The sequence below is a fragment of the Leopardus geoffroyi genome, chromosome B3, assembly GCF_018350155.1.
Source record: "Leopardus geoffroyi isolate Oge1 chromosome B3, O.geoffroyi_Oge1_pat1.0, whole genome shotgun sequence".
Classification (NCBI taxonomy): Eukaryota; Metazoa; Chordata; class Mammalia; order Carnivora; family Felidae; genus Leopardus; species Leopardus geoffroyi.
This window is the reverse complement of record NC_059337.1, coordinates 55,048,791-55,066,660: the sequence shown is the minus strand read 5'-3', so window position 1 is coordinate 55,066,660 and position 17,870 is coordinate 55,048,791.

The window sequence follows — 17,870 nt, the reverse complement described above, 5'->3', positions numbered from 1 at the left end:
GCTCTTGGCCACCCTTAAAGTACAGGTGACCCTTGAACAACACAGGGGTTAGGGATGCTGATCCCCTATGCAGTCAAAACTCTGTGTGTAACTTTTGACTCTCCCAAAACTTAACTACTAATATCCTACTGTTGACTGCAAGCCTTACTGATAAACAGTCAATTAATATATATTTTGTATTTATATGCATTATATACTATATTCTTACAATAAAATAAGCTAGAGAAAAAAATGTTATCGAGAAAATCGTAAGGAAGAAAAAATAGATTTATAGTACTGTACTATATTTGTTGGGGCAAAAATCTGCATATAAGTGGACTTATGCAGTTCAAATCCATGTTGTTCAAAGGTCAATTGTAGATCTCTCCTTCTCATTGTCCAAAATGGCTGACGGTGCTCCAGCCATTTCATCTGCACTCTGGGTAGCAAAATGGATGACAGGACAAAGAAGGACACACCCACTCACTTTAAAGAAACATCCTGAAAGCCCAATACAATGTTGCCACTTTTATCACATTAGCCAGAATTTAGTCACATGGCTGTCCCTAGCTGTAAGAGAAAAGGAAATCTCCATCTGAGAATGAAGAAGTCTTTTGTCTGATGCATATAAAATCATGGTCTGTTACTGAGGCAGGAGAGGAGATTGGATAGATAGTAGTGTCTCTGCCATGGTTATATTCTCAGATGACCTTCTACTTTGACAGAAGTTAAAGCTAGCGTAGGATAAAAATGTCCTTGGTCAATGTGGCCTATTTCCCCCCCTTTTTTCTACACCTATGCATACTTGCACACACATGCACATGCACACGCACACACACACACACGCACACAAACACAGCTTAAAAATGCCCACATAAAAGCAGGTGTGGTCAGAATAGAAGCTTGCCTCTGCATACCCAGTGGGCCGGGGGGAGTCTCTAGGCCTGTGAAAGGAGGTCAGATGCTTCCAAGGCCAGCAGCAGGTGGTGACAGGCAGTACATCCAGGCCACTGCAGACGGCAGTCTCAGTGGTTAATGGGTCAGGGATATCTTACAAGGAGGAGTGAGTGGGTTGTGGGACAGGTGGTCAGAGCATAGTCATCAGGAGGTGTCTGACTCAGGAACAGGATTCCAATTCTAATTGTGGACTGGCATAAGAAAAAGGCAAAGACAGGGTCTTGGTCAGATTGAAATTCTGGCATTCTGAGCTGGCTAATCCAAACTTCACTTCCAGTTCTCATTTCCTTTGCCCACCTCTACAAGGAAAGGCTAAATACCCACTTTCTCAGGCTTCCTTGCAGCTGCAGGGATGGAGGCATATGACACAGTCTGGTCTATGAGACATAATGAAAGTCTCATGGGTCTTCTGGAAAAAAATCTGTTTTCCTTACAAGAAGGGCAGAGAAAACTGAAGCTTACCCTTCTTTTCCCACATCTTCCTGTCTTCAATGCGAATGTGATATCTGAAGCTGTGGCAGCCACATTGCAACCATAAAGGAAAGTCCAAACAAATTATCAAGCCTATGGCCTTGGCATCATTGAATCACTGAGACACGACCAGAAACCATCTCTAAATATGTTGTTATGTGAGAAAAATAAACATTTACCGGCTTAAGCAGCTCAAGCAGCTAGCTCTTGGTTAAGTGTTACCTGTTACTTACAGCCAAAGTAATAACATCTGATACAACAAAAATGGCAAGACCAGAGGTGCAAGATGAGCAAGGCCTCTGGGAAGTTATGAGAGGACACCATGGAGTCTGGTAGAAAAAGTCCAAATGCTGGAGCACCTGGGTGGCTCACTCAGTTACAAGTCCAACTCTTGATCTTGGGTCAGGTGGGATCTCACAGTTCATGAGTTTGAGCCCCACATCAGGTTTTGTGCTTGTGGTACAGAGCCTGTTTGGGATTCTGTCTCTCCTTCTCTTTACCTTTCCCCTGCTTGTGTGCACACTCTCTCTCTCTCTCTCAAAATAAATAAATAAACTTTAAAAAAGAAGAAAGAAAGAAAGAAAGAAAGAAAGAAAGAAAGAAAGAAAGAAAGGAAAGTCCAAACACAATAAGCCAGCCCAACTTGGATTCGAATCTGGATGCTGACAGTATGGTAGGCAGACTAAAAGCCTCCCAAAGACATCCATGACCTAATACTGGGAACATGGCAAAAGAAACTCTGCAGATGTAAAAGGTGGTTCTGGTCACCAAATTCCAATGTTTGTGTGTGGAGCTGGGAGTTTCCCCCACACCGCCAAGTAATTCTTGGTGACACCAGCTGGGTGTCCTACAATTCAGCTCAACTCCGACACTATCTGAAGATAGCATCAGATCCCACAGGTTAAGATTGCCCTCTCCAAGACTGCCTTCCACTCCAGATGCCAGGTTTTTACCTGGGCTTCTGAAGACTGACTATAGATTGGAGGTTCCAATAACCCCTTCCTTGGATTATAGGTTAAAAGTACAGGGAGGGATGGAGGGAGGGAGGGAGGGAGGAAGGAAGGAAGGAAGGTAGGAAGGAAGGAAGGAAGGAAGTGAGGGAGGGAAAGAGGGAAGAATGAATGAAAGAAAGAAAGAAAGAGAGAGAGAGAGAGAGAAAGGGAGGGAGGGAAAAACATTGGTTCCCTAAAGCCTCATGCAGTCCTGCCAACACTTTTATTTTAGCCTGCTGGAGATTTTTGCTCTAACATACAGAGTTTAATAAATAATAAATATCTATTGTCTATCGTGTAAGCTAAGTTGGTGGTAATTTGTTATGGCAGCAATAGAAAATGAATATGGAGGGGCATCTGGCTGGCTCAGTTGGTTAAGTGTCCAACTTCGGCTCAGGTCATGATCTCTCAGCTTGTTGGTTCAAGCCCTGCATAGAACTCTGTGCTGATAGCTCAGAGCCTGGAGCCTGCTACGGATTCTGTGACTCCTTCCCTCTCTTTCCCTCCCCCCTCATGCTCTCTCTCTCTCTCTCTCAAAAATAAATAAACATTAAAAATTTTTTTAAAAAAAGAAAATGAATGTGGATTTTGACATCAGGGGTAGGGTGCTGCTGTGACAAATACAGAATGTGGAGTGGCTTAGAGACAGGGTGACAGGGGGGTGGCTGGACAAATTTTAAGAGGCATAATAAAAAAAAAAAGCCTACATTTCTCTGAGTGGACTCTTAATTTTCTTTTTTTTTTTTCAACGTTTATTTATTTTTGGGAGAAACAGAGCATGAACGGGGGAGGGGCAGAGAGAGAGGGAGACACAGAATCGGAAAAAGGCTCCAGGCTCTGAGCCATCAGCCCAGAGCCTGACGCGGGGCTCGAACTCACGGACCGCGAGATCGTGACCTGGCTGAAGCCGGACGCTTAACCGACTGCGCCACCCAGGCGCCCCATGAGTGGACTCTTAGTAGAAATATGGACATTGCAGGTACTGTGGATAAGGTCACAGAACAAACTGAAAGACATGTTATTGGAAGCTGGAGGAAAGAGAATCCTTGTTAAACTGTGACAGAAAACTTAGTGGAATTGTGCCCTGCAGTTGTATGAAAAGCAGAATTGTAAAAAATAAAACTGAACACTTAGCAGAAGGGATTTGTAAGCCAAGTGTTAAAAGTGAGGCCTAGTTTCTTCTTGCTGCTGTTAGTAAAATCAGAGGAAAGTAATAAATTGAAGGAAAAAATGTTAAACAAAAAATCCCCAGGATTTGGTAGGTTTGGAAAACCCTCAGACTATCTGGATGGCAAAAAATGCTAAAACTTAAAAAATTCAGTCAGTAATGTGTGCTCTATAGAAAAATGCCAAAAGCGTGACACCTCAGAGAGATCAAAAGGTCAGAGTATAAAGTCACACTCATAATACCTCCAATCAAACTAGAGAGCTTAAGGTGTGTTCTCTCAGCCATATCAACAGAAGCCAAAAATAGAGATGAGATTATCTTGGAAAGGTCTATGAATAAGCCTCTTGTCTAATGGAGTAAATCCCCATAACGCACACGGGAGACCCACAGGTTCCTTGAGAATGTCATACCAACAGAACACCGCGGCCTTGAACTGAAATAGACAAAACCCCTGTCAAACTGACAAAATTCTATATGCAGAAAATGGGCTGATAAAACTGCTCAGCCACAAATACATGCTAGCCTTTGTGAAAAAGGAAGGCTGATACAGAAGACAGCCACGAGCTCAGGGGACAGAACCACAGCCACAAAGGATTACTGCCACACCTTGACACCTAATGGAATTTTCTCAACTGGATCTAGAAATTGCTTAAGACCAATAACTCTTTTTTTCTTTCAAGCTTCTCTCTTTTTTTTTTTTTTTTTGAAGATTTTTTAAAAATCTTTATTTATTTTTCAGAGAGGCAAAGACAGAGTGAGAGTGGGGGAGGGGCAGAGATAGAGGGAGACACAGAATCCAAAGTGGGCTTCAGGCTCCGAGCTGTCAGCACAGAGCCCAATGCGGGGCTCGAACTCATGGACTGTGAGATCATGACCTGAGATGAAGTCGGATGCTTAACCGACAGAGCCACCCAGGTGCCCCAAGCTTCTCCCTCTTTGAACTGGAGTGCCTACAACTGTTATCCTAAGTCTGTCCCACCATTATATTTTGAGACCAGATAATTTTAGTTTTACAGGTCTACGAATGGAAAGAAATCATGCCCCATAATGGATCATTACCAGAGCTTCACCCATAACTGATTTCAATGATTTACATGATAAAACTTGGGACTTGTGAGCTGATCAGATTTTGGACTTTGAGTTGGTGCTATATACAAGGTTGAGACTTTGGGGAACCTGGATGGAGGTGAAAGTATTTTGCATGTGGGACAGATGTGAGCTTTGGTGGCCAAAGGACAGATTTACTTAAGGGAAGTTAGAATAATAAATTTGCATTGTTTAAGCAGGAAAGTTTATGGTAATTTTTCATGGCAGCAATACAGCTAATAATACTAAGACAGACAGCTTGTATAAAGAGGCTGGGGGAAAGAAGCATTTTGCACCCTGAAATTAAAAAAGCAACAGCTACCAAAATAAATAAGTAAATAAATAAATGAAAAAAAAAGTTTTCCTCATCTAATTCCAGTCCCCCAAATAAATGATATCTTCATTTGTGCTTGTCAGAACTGCAAGCTTGGGGGTGCCTGGGTGGCTCAGTCACTTAAGTGTCTGACTTTTGATTTCAGCTCAGGTCATGATCTCACAGTTCATGAGTTCAAGCCCCGAGTTGGGCTCTGCGCAGCTAGGAGCCTGCTTGGGATTCTCTCTCTTCCTCTCTCTGCTCCTCCCCCATCTCTCTCTCTCTCAAAAATAAATAAACAAAACAAAGAACTTCAGGATTAACTGTAGGAGGTGTTTCCAGTCTAATCTTCCACTCCTGAAACATACATTTAAGAAACATACATCTGCTTTGTCAATCTGAGCCTTCATTTCTACAAAGTAAACTGGGGATGGAAATGCATATTCTTTGCCAAGGTATCAAGCCGTGGACTGCTCATGGCTCTGAAAAGCTATGGACTGTTTACTGCTCATTGGCAGGGGTTCTCTTCATGGCACTAACCTACTGTAATTGAAGAGAAGGCTGAACCATACTATCACTGCTTAGCTAATGAAGTAGGAAAGAAGTTTTCCGATGATATGCTTTTCTTCAACCATCATACACATATCCATGGCTTCTATTCATAACCAATACTAAGCCTCTAATTTTCTTTCTAGTCTAAGCTCATAAGTTCCAGATTCAAATTTCAGACAATTTTCAAACTCAGCGGGTCAAAAACACAGGCTTCTACCTTGATCACCATCCTTTTGTCCATCCAGCTGTCATCTCAGACTCCTCCCCCTTCTTGCCCCATATCTGATCACTCATCAAATCTGTCCATCCTATCTTTGAATTGCCTTTTGATGTTATACTCAATTTTCCATTCATATATGTTCCCAAAGAAGTCAAACCCTGGTTATCTCTGAGACTTTCCCTTCATACAACCCATACACTCTTGTCAGAATTATCTTTCTTTCTCATTTAAAAGTATGATCAGGAGCACCTGGGTGGCTCAGTTGAGCGTCCAACTTCAGCTCAGGTCATGATCTTAATGGTTTGTGGGTTCGAGCCCCTCATTGGGCTCTCTGCTGTCAGAACAGAGCCCGCTTCAGATCCTCTGTCTGTCTGCCATCTCCCTTTCATGCTCTCTCCCTCTCTCTCAAAAATAAACATTAAAAAAATTTTTTTAGGTATGTTGATATCAGTTCCTGAATTAAAACCCTTAATGACTCCCATGATTTACAGAATAAAATTCTAATCCTTCACCATGGACAGTCCTACTAGCTTTTCAACCTCTTCCCCGGTCATTATTCCTTGAAAATCCTATTTCTAGGGGTGCCTGGGTAGCTCATTCGGTTAAGCATCCAACTCTTGATTTCCACTCAGGTCATGATCTTGTGGTTCATGACTTCTAGCCCGCATCTGGCTCTGCACTGAAAGCACAGAGCCTGCTTGGGTTTCTGTCTTCCTTACTCTCTGCCCCTCCCCCGCTTGCTCTCTAACTCTCTCAAAATAAATAAAAAATAAATAAATGAAAATCCTATTTCTAGCAAGTCATGCTACTGGCCACTGCTCAAGGACAAAGGAACTATGGGAAAAAATGACAGTATTCTGATACAACTGTCCTGAGAAGTTCAGCTAATTTCTCTCCCCCATGCACCCTCTTCCTCGTCTTTCTCAGATCCTAAGTGCTACATCTTTCAACTTCTCAAAATCTGTTCCCAGATTCTTCATTCACCCTGGGGCAAATGATTGATAACATTTTAAAGTGCTCTTGGTGGTGACTGCCTTTAAATAGATTTTAGTCAGCTCATGAAAGAGGGACCAAACCAGCAGGATGGTGACTTTGGTTCAAATATGGATTAGCAGGGGCTTACCTGGTTTATAGTATACCAGGAAGGGTATGATGAAGTAAGTATGCCAAATTACAGACAAAATTGGTTCATGTTCGACAGGGTGGTAAAACCAGAACCTTTGGGGTTACCTTTTCTACTGGACAAAAATTATTTGCCTCTGTTCCAGACAGGGTCTACAAGTTAACATGGAACTTCAGAATCTGAGCCCTTGATTAATAGTAAAAAGCAAAGTCAGAGATATGGCTATCTTCTTCCAGATAATTAAATAATTCTTGGTTGAGCTTGTTAAACAATGCTTCAGTCTAACATTGAAAGGAAATACTGTCTACCTTTTTCCCTTATTCTCCAGTGTTTAATGATTTTTCCAAACACATCAGTGGAGGCGATCAAACTGAAGGAACTTCTGGCATTAGTCAGTAGATGTAAATGAGTAGATTAGAATTCTAATATGTGCTCTTCCCCTTGGTACCAACTGCAAATACAGCTTTGCTGGTAAAGAGCATAATTAAATTAGGGCGGAACTGCTCTGAATGGCTAATACCATCTGATGAGTTCTGTGATTTTTGGATCAAAGATTAAAATTTGATCTACTGGGGTTTACTCTAGTGACCCAAGGCTAGCCAAGACTTTGAAAAGCAAATCAGGCCTTTTCTCTATCTTTTCCTGGAAAACCTGCAAGGGCAACCTGGTCCTGCAGATGCAATCTGCAACAAGGGGAAACCATTGGTTCTGGAACAGACAGATGTGAACTTGAATCCTAATTCAACCACTCAGCTGATGGGCTCTGAAACCTAGTTTCCTCACTTGCAAGTGGAAAATTATAAGTATCAAAACCAGTGGAGAGATGGGAGTTCCTAAATGTTGGTTCCCAAACCAGGGCTTGTCTGTGAAAAAGTTTTTGCCAGTTTAAATAGAAATAGTAATAATTTTTACAGCATCTAACAGGAGAAGTGAGCTGTACAATAAGATTTTAGACTTAAATATAAATACTGTTATATTTTAAAATTTTTGAGATTGTCCTTCCTATTTTGTGCACGTGGTACAGTATTTTTTTTTGTTCGGAAATAGTTTTTTAAGTGGTTTTATGTGACAAAGTAAAAGATGGTAGTCATATGTCCATCTCCAAATGAGTTTTTTAAGTTTATTTATTGTTTTGGGAGAGACACAGAGAGAGAGAGAGCACAAGTGGAGGAGGGGGTAGAGAGAGAAGGAGAGGGAGAGAATCCCAAGCAAGCTCTGCACTGTCAGCAAAGCCCGATGCAGAGCTTGATCTCACGAACCGCAAGATCATGGCATGAGCTGAAATCAAGAGTCAGACGCTTAACCAACTGAGCCACCCAGACCTCCCTCCAAACGATTTTTGACACTGCTCTGGGAACCACGGTAAGAGAGTGTGTGGGATTACTTTGGGAACTAAAAATGTGTGTATAGAGTGAGCTCTTATTATTGTAGTAAACAGTGTCACTGCTTGCATGGTGATGACAATATTATCCAGCTGGTCCTAAAGGTTCCTGAAGGTCCTAAAAGTGCCACACTAAAGCAGTGCCTCCCCTGGGAGTCTAACTGGTGCCAGGCATCTCACAGAGAAAGAACATGGGGCCCTTGGGCAGCATGGGCCTCTGGGTTAAACCCTGGCCTTCTCTTCAAGAAGAGGAATTTCATCCCATTTTTACTTCCTGGAGGTGGGGGAGTTAACATCATGATAGGACCCTTACTCTTTAGTGACTACAGCACCTCCCTGGCCTAAGAGTAAGTGATGAGAGAGGGAGGAATCCAGTTTGCTGTAGGAGAGCAGGAACAGAAAAGGAAAGGAGGGCCTGGTACTCATATTTGGGAACCTGTGAGGGCTGGTGGAGCTCTAACTGGCTGGGGTAGGTTATGTAGCAATGTTTGCAAGGGAGCTGGGACAGCCCCAGGACTTTTGTCAGGATAAAGGATGCTGGAATAATCCCAGGGAGTCCTATTGGCCTCTTTGAGCTGACCATGCATGTTTTAAATTCCTTTTTTCCCCACTGTATATAGATGTACTTCATTGAAAGAAACAAAAACAAGCCAGGGATGAAAATGAAATTCACTCATATCCAAATTTAGACACACTCGTGCTAACATTTTAATATATAATCTCCGTGTCTTTTTTTCCCTATGCAAACTTTTTTCCAAACAAAAGTAACATGATATTGCACCTATAGTTTTCTACCTTTTATTCCATTAAATAAAAAACCAACATTTTTCTACGTCACTACATGTACCATGTTATTTTAATTGCTATGTGGTGGCATTGTGCAAATGTGTCATAATTCAACAGAGGGTGGGGGCATTTAGGTTTCTACCCACACAGATGCAGACACACAGACACAGACACACACACACACACACACACACACACACACACACACACACACACTATAGGGCAGTGATAACCCTTGTATCTAAATCCTTCCATACAAAATGTTAATTGCTGACTCTAGATAAAGTGTATATGAGGATCCCACACTTTCAACTTTGCTGCATGTTTGGAATTTTTTATAGTAAGATTAGAATGAACAATTTTTCGTGTCCTTGAATACATAATGAGTTCTTATAAGTAGCATTGCTGGGTCAAAGAAGATGCCAGTTTTCAAGGTCGGAGACGTGAGCTGGATTATTGGTTTCCCGGATGAACTCTGGCACGGAGGCATGGGCTCCTCCCGGGCGGTCCCAGCGCTCCCTAGGAGCGGAGCCCAAACTGCTGCCCGGGGGTGCGCGCCTCTCCCGGGAAGCCCGGCGGCCGCAAGAGCGCCCTGTCTGCGCTTTCGCACGGCCTCCCTGGAAAAGACAGCAGAGGGCCAGTCTGCCAGGCGCGCAGCATCAAAGCTGCAGGCGCTGGGAGAAGAAAAGGGCCAGTGTGCATTCGCGAAACTCAAAAGCCCTTCTCCAGGCACAGCGACTCACGGGGGAGGGGGAGAGGGCGCTGAAACTGCGCTTTAACAGAGTGGGCAGTCAGGCTGTGGGTGCCCCGCCAGCACAAAAGGGCCTCAGTGCTGGAGAGGAGGCCGCCCCAGGGCTTGGTGGCAGCATAAAGGGAAGCTGTGTCCCTGCAGCACTCAAGTTCACCTTTGTCTCCTAAGTCCAAGTCAAAGGAAGGTTACAGAAAGAGCCTGCAGGCTCTCCTCCCTCCTCAGGGGTCTGGTCGATAGGAATGGCCAAGTTCATTCCCCAAGATGCTGGGAATTCAGATGAAAATAGAAATGCGCTTGCCTGCTAGATGGGACAGCGGTCAGTGTTTATGTCGATAGCTGTGTCCTCCCACTAGGGCCAACAGGAGGGGGGAAGCCAGCACAAATTACGGGAACTCACAGCCCTAAGGGGACCTAGGCAAACATGGTACATGCAATAAGAATTTGCTTTTGTTTGGGAGCGGGACACAGATTGGAGGTGAGTGGATTTCTTTCCACCAGACCCTAGGCAGCTATGGGCAGTACAGATGTTGCTGCTGCCTCTTCCCAAGAGAGAAAGGCCACGTTGTATTCTGGCCAGTGACCAGCAGGGGAAGGTCAACTGCTGAAGGTTAAAGGCACTCTTTCTTGCGCCTGACCTCTGCTGCGTCTTCTCCTAGAGCTGGTACAGAATCAGCCATGTTGGAAAAGGTCTCTGTTGGCACTTACAGGGGAAAAACTGCTCTTGGCTGAATGACCGAAATACTTACAGTGGCTTGAAGCAGAGTGAGGAGTACCTATAACCAAGAGCCACTCACAAGTGCCCCACCCCCACCCTGCCTAGCCACACACCCCAGTTGTACATAAATGTTGTAATCCTACTTCTTGCTATAGAGAGGTGAGATAGCTAAAAAGACAAAGGAACTAACACACAAACTCTGAATCCCAGACCTCACTCAGTTTCATTCCTAAACTTTGCCACTACTATCTATGACGCTGCACAGTTAACTTAACCCTATTGAATTGTCTTCTCTGTAAAATGCACGTATGATAATCTGCTTTAGTACAGTTGCTATTAAGATTGAAAGGAGAAAGCATATGTGAATGCATCTAGCATAGTAGGCAGTTTTCAAATGAAGTTTTTTTATTCATTTGTTTTTAAAACTTGGTTATTCCTAATATTGTTCCAAACAGATTTGAGGCTGCCTGCCCAGATAAAGAGAGAACTACACCATAAGTAATAAATGAATACTTTCAAGTTTTGCTCTGTATAATTCTGATTTCTTTTCATCCTTACAACAAGAATGTATTCATCCATTAACTTGTGAAATAAATACACTTAAGAACCAAGTGAAGATAACAAGTAAGGAAATTAAGGTGACAGCAGTGGTAACAGTATATAAAGGATTTGATACAAAAGCAAGTAAATTTGTTGGAAGTCGGCTGCCAATTTAATTATAAGCTCCCAAGCAATACAGACAAAGAGGGAAACATGATCATTTTCATAATTCATGGTGTCCACTGATGGAAACAAACCTGTTTCTCAAAATCACAAGCTATTTCTTTAGAAATTTCTTTTGGAAGTTTGCAAAAATAGCCCTTCTCCCTGTTGGTTAGTGCTAAGAGTGTGGAGTGTGTGCTCCGGACTCAGAACACACATTTATTACTAAAAAAAGAAATCTTAAAAAAAAATGTTTATTTACTTTTGAGAGAGAGAGAGAGAGGGAGAGAGAGAGACAGAGCAGGTATGCTCACCAGAGGGCAGCAGAGAGAGGGAAAGGAAGACAGAGAATCCAAAGCAGGCTCCATGCTGACAGCAGAGAGCCAGACGTGGGGCTCAAATTCAGGAGCCATGAGATCATGACCCAAGCCAAAGTTGGACTCTTAGCTGACTGACCCACCCAGGCACCCCTAAAAAAAATCTTAAAAATTCTTTTTAAGTTTGCATAAGTAAACACTGTACTTTTATGAACAACAACAAGGCTCTTTAAGAGTAGAGAGAGGGGGCACCTGTCTGGCTCAGTCAGTTGAGCCCCCAACTCTTGATTATGGCTCAGGCCATGGTCTTGTGGTTTGTGGGATCAAGCCCCATACTGGGCTCCATGCTGGGCATAAAGCCTACTTAAGATTCTCTCTCTCCCTCTGCCCCTCTCTCCTACTCACACACACACACCCTCTCTCTCTAAAAAAAAAAAAAAAAAAAGAGAGAGAGAGAGAGAGGAGTGAATTTGATAATAGGGTTCCTTTTCATAATACTCTTTAATGATGGCCTGATGTCACCTCAGTGAGGGCACTCCTCCTAGCAGCTTGCTTAAACAACACCTTCACTACCACCAAAAACTACAATAGCAGTGCTCATTTACTCTCCCACAGTCCTGTGACTTGATCAAGGCCTGTGCTAGAAGATGATAGAGCAGAGATGCCAAACCAGGTTTGTACACCTGTACACTTGGTTCCATCACCATTGAGTAACTCATGGGCAAATGTAAGAGAATCAGAGAAGAAGAGACCTATTATCTTATAATGACAGTATCTAATGGGCCAGAGAAAAGCAATGAGGGTACCTAAGTTAGTCAAGCTAACTTGAGCATGAAGGATTTGAGCTGAGAGGCTGAGAAAGAAGAGAGAAAGCGTTTAGGCAGCAATGGGGAGAATGCTAGAGAGAAATGGTTGGGTAAATCCCCAGACTGGAAGCCTGAAGGAAGACACGGACAATAGAGATGTAGGTCATGAGAGCTGTATCATCTACTCGGACGGCCATAATAAAATACCACAGACTGGCCTAAACAATAGACTTTTTTCTTATTTGATTTATTTTTTAAATTAATTAATTTATTTTTAATTTACATCCAAGTTAGTTAGCATCTAGTGCAACAATGATTTCAGGAGTAGATTCCTTAGTGTCCCTTACCCATTTAGCCCATTTCCCCCCTCCCACAACCCCTCCAGTAACCCTCTGTTTGTTCTCCATATTTAAGAGTCTCTTATGTTGTGTCCCCCCCGCCCCTGTTTTTATATTATTTTTGCTTCCCTTCCCTTATGTTCATCTGTTTTTTCACCTTAAATTCCTCATATGAGTAAAGTCATATGATATTTGTCTTTCTCTAATTTCGCTTAGCCTAATACCCTCCAGTTCCATCCACATAGTTGCAAATGGCAAGATTTCATTCTTTTTGATCGCTGAGTAATGCTCCATTGTATAGATACACCACATCTTCTTCATCCATTCATCCACCGATGGACATTTGGGCTCTTTCCATACTTTGGCTATTGTTGACAGTGCTGCTATAAACACTGGGATGCATGTGCCCCTTCGAAACAGCACACCTTGGGTAAATACCTAGTACTGCAATTGCTGGGTCATAGGGTAGTTCTACTTTTAGTTTTTTGAGGAACCTCCAAACTGTTTTCCAGAGTGACTGCACCAGTTTGCTTTCCCACCAGCAGTGCAAAAGAGATCCCCTTTCTCTGCATCCTTGCCAACATCTGTCATTGCCTGAGGTGTTAATGTTAGCCATTCTGACAGTTGTGAGGTGGTATCTCATCGTGGTGTTGATTTGTATTTCCCTGATGATGAGTGATGTTGAGCATTTTTTCATGTGTCTGTTAGCCATCTGGAGGATGTCTTCTTTGGAGAAGTGTCTATTCATGTCTTTTGCTCATTTCTTCACTGGATTATTTGTTTTTTTTTGGGTGGCAAGTTTGATAAGTTCTTTATAGATTTTGGATACTAGCCCTTTATCTGATATGTGGTTTGCAAATATCTTCTCCCATTCCGTCAGTTGCCTTTTAGTTTTGCTGATTGTTTCCTTCACTGTGCAGAAGCTTTTAATTTTGATGAGGTCCCAATAGTTCATTTTTGCTTTTGTTTCCCTTGCCTCCAGAGACGTATTGAGTAACAAGTTGCTATGGCTGAGGTCAGAGAGGTTTTTGCCTGATTTCTCCTCGAGAATTTTGATGGCTTCCTGTCTTACATTGAGGTCTTTCATCCATTTTGAGTTTGTTTTTGTGCATGGTGTAAGAAAGTGGTCCAGGTTCATTTTCTGCATGTCGCTGTCCAGTTTTCCCAGCACCATTTGCTGAAGAGACTGTCTTTATTCCACTGAATAGTCTTTCCTGCTTTGTCAAAGATTAGTTGGCCATACGTGTGTGGATCCATTTCTGGGTTTTCTATTCTGTTCCATTGGTCTGTCTGTTCTTGTGCCAGTACCATACTGTCTTGATGATTACAGCTTTGTAATACAGCTTGAAGTCTGGGATTGTGATGCCTCCAGGCTTGGTTTTCTTTTTCAAGATTGCTTTGGCTATTTAGCTAAATAATAGACTTTTATTTTCTCATGGTGCTGGGGGCTGCAAGTCCAAGATCAAGGTGCTGTCAGTGTTGGTTTCTGGTGAGACCTATCTTCCTGGCTTGCAGATGGCTGCCTTCTTAGCTGTCCTCACACAGCCTTTCTCTTGTGTATGTGTAGAGAAAGAAAACGTCCTGGTGTCTCCTCCTCCTCCTAAGGATGCCAGTCTTGTTCGAATAGAGTCCCACCCTTACATCCTCCTTAAATTTTTATCTCCTTAAAGGCTCCATCTCCAAATACAGTCACGTTGGGAGTTAGGGCTTCAACTTAGGAATTTTGAGGGAACACAATTCAGTTCATAACAGGAGCCAAAGGCGGGGTGGGTGGGGTGTCCCCAAAACATAGGAAAGGAGAAAATCCAGATCTGCTAATGAGAACTATTCCCTCAGGCCTAGAGGCTACTTTTACCCGGTATAGAATGTAGAGCGAAAGGCTTTTTGGTTCAGGGCAGACCTGCACAGGTTCTGACAAGGGATCGACATGTGGCCTCATGGCCACCTTAGCTAGTTTGAGAACCCTACAAACCAAACTCCTGGCTTGGCCCTATATGAGCTGTGCGACCTTTGGCAAGTGACTGAAGCGCTCATATCTGTATGCTCATACAGTTTCCTTACCTGTAAAACAAGGCTAATAATAACTACTCAGTTCACCTCAGAAGGTAGAAAAGTGAGGTAGAGTCAGGAGCAGCAGTAGAGAAGAGCAATTCCCAGCCTCCCTCTGCCACACACACCAAATGGCATATAAACATGGTAATCTACTATGAAATAAAATGAAATGGTGGATGGACAAGTGCTGAGTAAGCTAGAAGGTGCCCTAGAAACGATGCAAAGGATAATGTCAACAACAGGGATGATGACAGCAGCAGAAGCTCTATTCTATCTGGCATTTTGTCAATTCAACACCCACTTGGCCACCTGGGTGTGAGAAGTACATGGGCCACCAGCGCCCCACGAGGGGACTGCCCTGTGATTGCCGGGCTGAAAATGAACTGTCATCCCTTTTCCTTCAATCACGTGCCCAATTAATTACTTCCTCCTCTGCTCCTGGTCTCTCCATCCCTTCCCTCCAACCTCCCTGCAAAACTTAAATGTTGGGGAGGCAAGAACAGGCAGGAATGAAGCCCCAAATCCTCCCAAACTAGGTTGGGGCCAGTCCGTATGCCCCCTTCTTTTTACTATCACAGTGGCAGTGAGGGGCGCCTGGGTGGCTCAGTCAGTTAAGCATCCTGAGCATCCGCTCAGGTCATGATCTCATGGTTCATGGTTTGAGCCCGCGTCAGGCTCTGTGCTGACAGCTCAGAGCCTGGAGTCTGCTTCAGATTCTGTGTTTCCCTCTCTCTCTGCTTCTCCCCTGCTCATGCTCAGTCTCTCTCTCTCTCTCTCTCTCAAAAATAAATACATATTAAAAAATACATATTTTAAACAACTGTCAGTGAATCAGGGGGTATGCACTGAGGCTTGGTGGTCTGTCTCCCCATAGCGATGGATGCTCTGGGGGGCTGGGGCTGCCATCTTGCTCCTGTTGCTCAGGCCTAGCCCAGTGGCTCAGACATAGCAGGGCTCAGTGTGTGCTTCAGCAGGCTGAAGAGCAGGGAGTGAATGACGCCCAGCATCCCTGGTGTCCCAGTCCTAGTGACACTCTGGGGAGCCAGATGGTAAGAGGAGAATGAGAAGGAAGTTGCCAAAGCCTCTGCCTTGGGAGAAGTTCTCTAAGGCTTGGTTTCTTCCCGTGAAAAGGGAGTGATACCAGCCTCACAGGGAGACCGTGAGCATTTCATGACGAGTGAGATGCCAACAAGTGGGCCTGGCACGCGGTAAACCCAAAGGAGAGGCGTCGTCGTGGTCCTTGTGTCCGTGGAACGCTCGCCCCCTCCCCGAGCCGCCTGGGCGCCTGCTCCACATTCCTACTGTGGCATTTGTTCACACGCAGAATTCAATATTAGAATTACTAAAATCACTCTTTACTGAGTGCCTGTCACGTGCCAGGCGCTGTTGCAAGTACTGCACATTAGTTCACTTAATCCTCACAATTCTATGTTCCTGTTGTATACATGAGGAAGCTCAGGGCAAGTTAAGTGACTCTTTCAAGACGGGATTTGAAGCCCAGAACATCTGAATCCCGATGCTCTTAGCCTCTACATAAATTGCTTCCCACCCATTCTGAGGTACTGTAATTCGTTTGCTTAGGTCTCCTGCTAGTTTAACTCATAAGCATGTGAAGGGCCAACACCTTGCCTCACTCACCTCTTTTGTCTTTTACCTAGCATAGCATCTGGTGCACAGCCGGCACAGAGGAAGCAGCCACTGTTCACTGAACACATGGGTTATGTACTAAACAGGTAACAGGCACCACCTCACTTACGTGTTAGGAGTTATTATGCTCATTTGTCAGATGAGAAATCTGAAGCTCAGAAAGGTAATGTAACGTGCATGTGATCAGGGCCAGTTCTGCCCTCCATCTGCCTGATGTGGAGGAGCATGTGCTCAACTGTAAGATACACTGCCCTCCCCCCAACCACATGAGCATTATTGATCCTTATGGAAGACAACTCCACATGCAGACGTGGAAAATACATATCCTTAAGTAAATAGAAGCTACCTCTTACTTATTTTACGTAAACACGCGTTTATACAGGTACACAGACACATTATTTACATGCATACATGAAGGGCCAGTATGTGCATAAAATTACAAATTTATTTTCAGTTTCTTCATCCATCAAATGGGTCTAGGCATATCTGCCCTACCTCCCCCACAGGGAGATGTGTACAACCCTGCACATGCAATACATTTGTATATCATAGTTGCATACCCAGAGCACATCCGCTCACTCTGGAAGCCTGAGGACCTTGTAAAAAATAGCATGGCCATGTCAGAGATAATTGGCATTTCCAGGTTAGAAAAGAGGTTTAAATGCTTAGCAGAATGAATCTAAATGCACCAGAATGAAATCTCTCAGCAAAGAGTTTGTTATTTCCCTTTCTTTCACTGTAACACACCCAACAGGGAGTGGTCTCATGGCTCTGGTTAAGAACAGTTACAGAGATGAGAAGATGGCCCTTCTCCGACCAGTGGAGGTAAATATGGAGAAGACCACAGGAGTTGCTGGTGGTTGGTGGTGCTGCCCTGTTGCTGTCTTCTGCTGGGTTACAGGAAGATTCCAGGTGCAGGGGAAGCCGCAGCATCTGTGGTGTCAGGGGGTAGCAGAGTTTGGCAATCCGTGACTCCAATGCAGTGAGCCCAGCTTTCTTGGCCAGATAACAAAGCTTTCCTTACAGAATCTGGTTTTCAAAAATTAGAATTGGGGTGGGGGAGAACTCCAGAGGATTTTCTAGTTTCTGGGGCACAAGATGGAGAGGCAAGAGCCTGGGGATCGGGAAGTCTCCAATCCAAAAGTCTAAGCGACCTGCGGCAAGTGTCTTCACCTCCCTGGGTCTGTTTTCCCCTCTGTAAAGGAGAGGATTGAACTGAATCACCTCTTTGGTTCTCTCTGTACCAAAAATCCTATGTCCTAGAAACTCTGCCTTGGGTTTGGCTCATGTTGTCCTTCCCCACATGCTGCCAGGCCTGTGTCCGTCTTTTTGACAGACGGAGGAATCAGCTGTGTTTCCTCATCCCTGTCATCAGCATCTAGAGGCCATACACAGGAAGGTGTCTATCTATCCTGACCAATAAACACTGCAGCAGGGGAAAGTGCCGCTTGATTGACATCAAGGAGACCTTGAGTCTCCCACTGTCCCTCTGGGGTAGGACTATGGGTAAGAAA